At 46.5% G+C, this 6,000-nt stretch overlaps 1 protein-coding gene across 1 annotated transcript in view; it reads left to right on the top strand.

The window, feature by feature from the left end:
* The first annotated feature begins 2,968 nt into the window (after positions 1 to 2,968).
* PAIP2 (poly(A) binding protein interacting protein 2) overlaps positions 2,969 to 6,000 on the top strand; it is a 29,656-nt gene continuing 26,624 nt past the window's right edge. The window contains exon 1 of the mRNA XM_055286064.2: positions 2,969 to 3,139. The gene's annotated coding sequence lies outside the window, so the exon portion shown is untranslated. The remainder of the gene's footprint in view (positions 3,140 to 6,000) is intronic.

The raw sequence follows: 6,000 nt of genomic DNA, 5'->3' as shown, positions 1-6,000 counted from the left end.
GTGGGGGCCTACTCATAGCCATCCTGGGCCTTCTGATTTCTGCTTCAACCTCCATCTTGTTTTGTCTTGTTTTGTTTTGCTTTGTTTTGTTTTTGAGACGGAGTCTTGCTCTCTCGCCCAGGCTGGAGTGCAGTGGCGCAATCTCAGCTCACTGCAAGCTCCGCCTCCCGGGTTCACGCCATTCTCCTGCCTCAGCCTCTCCGAGTAGCTGGGACTACAGGCGCCCGCCACCACGCCCGGCTAATTTTTTTGTATTTTTTTAGTAGAGACGGGGTTTCACCGTGGTCTCGATCTCCTGACCTCGTGATCCGCCCGCCTCGGCCTCCCAAAGTGCTGGGATTACAAGCGTGAGCCACCGCGCCCGGCCTCAACATCCATCTTAAGATGGTTACTATGTGAACCAGATAGGTAAATTTTTGCAGTGTTTTAAAACTGGATCTCTCTGTTGGTCCCATTGCAGTGTCTCTCCTTACCATTAGCAAACTTGTTAGCCTTCATTATTTTGTTTTCCATTTATAGATCATCACCATCACTATCCAAGTATAATATTGCTACATTGAAATTTATTTTGCATGTGAGCAGAGTGTCCTTATGTCTAGAGAATGCCAAGGAAATACTGGGCCCCTGATGCTTAGCCACTGTGGTGAACTCTCAGTGCAATCTGGAAATTGAGATCTTAACCCCTTTGTGTGGGAAAAACAGCATTGGCCTTTGAGCGTTTCACATGATTTATCAAATATTTTTTATTACCATTATAACCAGTTAAGTGGCTTGTGTTACTAAATAACAAATTCAGTTATCTCATGTTTACCTTTTTGTTTATTTGTTTGTTTTAAGACAGAGTCTCACTCTGTTACCCAGGCTGGAATGCAATGGCATGGTCTCAGCTCACCGCAACCTCCTCCTCCCGGGTTCAAGCGATTCTCCTGCCTCAGCCTCTCGGGTAGCTGAGACTACAGGTGTGTGCCACCACACCCGGCTAATTTTTGTATTTTTATTAGAGACAGGGTTTCACCATGTTGGCCAGGCTGGTCTCAAACTCCTGACCTCATGATCTGCCCGCCTCAGCCTCCCAAAGTGCTGAGATTACAGGTGTGAGCCACTGTGCCCGGCCTCATGTTTACCTTTTAAGAAAGTCTGGGTTAGGCCAGGCCCTGTGGCTCACGGCTGTAATCCCAGCACCTTGGGAGGCTGAAGTGGGCAGATCATTTGAGCCCAGGAGTTCAAGACCAGCCTGGGCAATGTGGCAAAACCTCATTTCTACAAAAAATTCAAAAATTAGCCAGGCATGGTGGTACACACCTGTGGTCTCAGCTACTTCACAAGCTGAAGTGTGAGGATTGCTTGAGCCAGGGAGGTTGAGGCTTTAGTGAGCCGTGATCATGCCACTGCACTCCAGCCTAGGTGATGGAAGACTGTGTTTTAAAAAGAGCGTCTGAGTCATCTCAGACTATATAAATACCTATTTTGTTCTGTTCAGACTTCCTCCAGCCTCAGATTGATAGCTTATCTTTGCAGTTTAGAATATAGATCTGTAAGTGTTGCCAAGGTGGTTGACCCAGGAGCTAGGGCAGAACCATCTGCATTCATTTCTTTGGGGCTTTGGACTGGCTCAGAACAATATTCAGTGAATGAAACAGCTCTGAAGAGGAACAACCTGTTTCTAAATTCAAGTCTTCCCATGGAGGGAATTTTTTGTCTTAGTAAATACTACAAGCATATAGTTTTTAAAAGATTCAAATTTTTCAGGAGAAAAAGATAGTTATTTGCACCCATTTCCTAGTCGCTCATTTTCCCTCTCCAAAGGGAAGAAATTAGTTTGTGTCCCTCTTTCAAAGATAGTATCTACACATTTGAACATCTAGATTTGTAAAACACATACTCTCGGCCGGGTGCGGTGGCTCACACCTGTAATCCTAGCACTTTGAGAGGCGGAGGTGGGTGGATCACGAGGTCAGGAGATCGAGACCATCCTGGCCAACATGGTGAAACCCCTATCTCTACTAAAAGTACAAAAATTGGCCGGGTGTGGTGGCGTGCGCCTGTAGTCCTAGCTACTTGGGAGGCTGTGGCAGGAGAATCGCTTGAACTCCGGAGGCGGAGGTTGCAGTGAGCCGAGATGGTGCCACTCTCACTCCAGCCTGGGCAAGAGAGCCAGACTCCATCTCAAAAAACAAAACAAAAAAACAAAAACATACTCTCTTCTTTACATTGCTTAGTGTCACTAGAAATATATCTTTGGTCTTGTGAACGATGACAGGAAGGAAGCATGGGTAAGAATAACTATGGGGCCAGTGCACCCAGGATCACGGACTAGGAAATTCTTGAACCCGGAGGTCACACTCTTCTATCCTGTGTGGACAGGGCATTTCCTCCTTTAGCCACAGAGAAGTTGCACATGTATTTATATTTTGCGTTTGCATCTAGCTTCAAAAGGTGTGTTTTTGTGCCTGCACGTGTCTGAGTGCAGGTGTTTGCATATCATTTAGTACGCCTCTGTAATTTCCCTTAGTTTATTATTTTTCTGTCGGGATCTTGACGTGACTCGGTGCATGTCGCTGTTTGTGTGACATTGTGTATCATTCTTGGGGTGTGTATGGGTGTGTGTGTGTGCTATGTCATTATCTAAATATTACTTTTGGGGGGTGTGTGTGTGTGTGATGTCTGTAAAAGTCCACGCCTGTGTATCTTGTCAGGGTGCTCTTCAGTCCCCAGCTGCCTCACTCATTGCATATCATCATTCTCGGAAGATGGGCGGGTGTCGGAACAGTGGTACGCCCCCATTCCTGCCTCCCAGAGAAAACGTGCGACAGCGTTCCTGGTACACCCCGCAGCCCGCCGCAGGGGCGCGCTGGAAAGGCTGTTGCGCGTGCACACGTGTGCAGCCTTGGAGACAGCCTTCGGGGTCGCGCGTTCTCGCGCGCGCTCTCTAGTGGCTTCGGAGGGCAGAGCTGACAGAACAAGAGGGCGGGGCTGGCGGCGACGGAAGTGAAGTCACTTCCGGGCTGGGGTGTTTGTTTGGACTGGAGAAGGGAGGCGGCGGGCGAAGCGCACGTCGAGCGGGGGAGCGGCGCTGCCTGTGGAGATCCGCGGAGGCCGACAGGATTCGTTGGCTGCCGTCCCCGCTGCTGTGCATTGGGTGAGGGGTCCCCTCGGGCAGAGTGGCGACAGGGGTGCGGAGGTCGAGGGACAGCACGTCGGCGACGGCAGAGGGGCCTAAAGGGCTCCCTGGGTGGTTGGCCACCGAGTCCCTTGCGGCCTCCGTTGTTCATTGCCTCTTTTCACCAAGTCTGAGGGATGAGCTTGGGCCGACTTCGTCTCTGTCTTCTCCGAGACATGGCCGTCGCTTTTTTTTTTTTCCATTGTCATTATTAATGGTTTGGATCTCGCAGCTCTCTATCCGGGTCCTCAGTGGCGCGAGGGTTGCCGGGATAGCACTTTCTCCTGTACCCCATTCTCCCGGTCCTTTCTCCCTCCGCCGGGTACCCTTTGCCCTGCCCCCCACCACCGCCTCGGCAACAAAGCTCATTGTTTCTACCGACTTTACGCCTGCGCGTCGCCACGCGCAGCCCCTACTTGCTGCGCTTGCGCGCCTCAGCCGAGGCTGGGGTTTGGGGAGAGAGGGGCGGAGGGACTGGCGGGCTCTTGGCGTCCTGGGGGAACGCTGCAACCGTCGACGGGCCTGATCAGAAGATCGTCTTTCTCCCGTTTCTTCGCCATCGCTACCCCTTATTTTTGGTTGTATTGTAGCTCATGCCCCGGAAAAAACCTTTGGGGTACTGGGAACCCTTATCCTAGGAGGGCATTGAGTTAGATGAACTTTAAGGTCCTCTTACCTTTTAATAATTTTCTGTGCTTACTCTCCTTCCGCACCTCCGCCACCAAAATAAGTAAGGCTTGTGATGAACTTAGGTCTTCAAAACATTTGTTGCAGCAGCCAGCAGTGATATTTTTTAGTGACTCCTGAAAGGGGTCTTACCTGCTTCCTTTTGTTTCTCTTTTCTCTGACTTGGCACCCGTATCAACTTATAAAAACCCCAAACTCTAGAAAGAATTTGGCTTCCAATTTGCCTTGGAAGGTGTAGCAGCTGACAGCCTTTGACGTTTATTTCAACGGAAAGCAGATGCTCATGTTGAGTGAGCTGGCTAATGTTGGAACGTGGTGGCATTGTTTTTTCACAGATTTCATTAGAGCAGTTAGATCAGGTGTTGGTTTATATTTTCATTAAGTCGCTTTTGAAATTTCTTCTGACGTAGGTTATGTTTGCAATAAGTAAAAGTTCTCTACAATAATTTTTAATGAGACTCCACTGTTTGCTTTTGTGATTCTGTTTCCACTTAGTGAAAGACAGGATATTTGGGGAAAATTAGTCTGTTTATACTGCTTGTCAGTTGTGAACTTGAAAACTTTTTCACAAAAAAAAAAAAAAAAAAAAAAAATCACAGGTTAGGTAACTTGACAAGAACTATGGAGCCCACTTGTGTTTCTTTAAGGGATGGAGGTTAGGGAATGGAGATTTCCTCTAATGATTCAAGGCTGTGCATGTTGCTCCTTAGGAACTCAAATTGAGGTAGTTAATTTCACCCTCTTTGGGTCAGAATGAGTTTATAGCAGGCTTTTCCTTAAATAAGCACTCTGCACCTTATTCAGGTTTATCACTTTATGACTCGAGTGTGATGCTCCAGTTTTAGTGAAAAATTTAACACTTAGCACAGCAATTTGATACTGTGGGAGATTAAAGAATGTGGCAGGCAAGACCTCTGCCCCCTTGTAATCTAGTAACCTTTTGTGCTTTTAAAACATTTTCTTGTAATTTACATCCTATTGTCATTCATTATCATGAAACATGTGAAATGGGCAGAGCAAGTTCTTTTTTTTTTTTTTTTTTTTTTTTTTTGAGATGGAGTCTCACTCTGTCGCCAGGCTAGAGTGCTGGAGTGCAGTGGCACAATCGGTTCACTGCAACCTCCACCTCCCCGGGTTCAAGCGATTCTCCTGCCTCTGCCTCCCTAGTAGCTGGGACTACAGGCGCTTGCCACCACGCCTGGCTAATTTTGTATTTTTAGTAGAGACGGGGTTTCACCGTGTTAGCCAGGATGGTCTTGATCTCCTGACTTTGTGATCCGCCCCCCTCGGCCTCCCAACAGAGCAAATTTTATCTTGCCCCCTGGGAATTAAGGAAACAGAAGCCTGAAAGATTATTTTTATTTAGCAAATATTTATATAACAATAATGCCAGGCATTGTTCTCATTGCCTTTACAAATATTAACTAATTTGATCCACAACATAGCTAGAAGGTAGGCCCTACTATAAAATGAAGATAACAAATGAGATGTGAAGTAACTTGCCCAATGTCACATAGCTAGTGATAGTCGGAATTCAAATCCAGATAATCCAGAGATTCTATGCTCTTAACCATTATGTGGTGCTGTGTGATTTAGTGACAGGTCTAGGGTACTTTAAGATGGCTATGTAGCATAGCTGGGATTTGAACCTATATCTTCTGAGCGTGGTCTGGGATTAAAGTTGTCCAAGTCATTGCCTTTGTGATCTAGACCACCTGTTGCACAGGTGCATGAATAGTTTGCATTCGATATAGGCTAAGGTTCAGTTCCACAAAACTCCCTTTTTTCTAAATTTTGTCATTGTTTAGAGTGGTGCTGTCCAATGATGTAGGTACTGTGTGTGGTTATGAGCACTTGAGATGTGGCTAGTGTAAATGAAGAACTAAATTTTAATTAAATAGATATATGTAGCCGATGGCCGCCATATTGAATGGGCACACGTTTGGAGGATTTGAATAGCCTCTGCTGCTTATATCAGTTTGTATAAATTTGGCTGGCATTTCTAATGTGCTTGAGCTTTTATCAGTAAGGATGACCCATTCTTGCTCTCACCTAATTACCCTTGTTACACTACAGTTGAGGTTAGGGTAGACTTTGGGATTTTCCTGTGACATTGTTTCACCTCTGTAGGTTTAAGATCTCTAATTTTTACC

This window comes from Symphalangus syndactylus, chromosome 7, assembly GCF_028878055.3.
Source record: "Symphalangus syndactylus isolate Jambi chromosome 7, NHGRI_mSymSyn1-v2.1_pri, whole genome shotgun sequence".
Classification (NCBI taxonomy): domain Eukaryota; kingdom Metazoa; phylum Chordata; class Mammalia; order Primates; family Hylobatidae; genus Symphalangus; species Symphalangus syndactylus.
The sequence above is the reverse complement of the archived record's forward strand: the minus strand, read 5'-3'. Positions and strand labels throughout refer to the sequence as shown.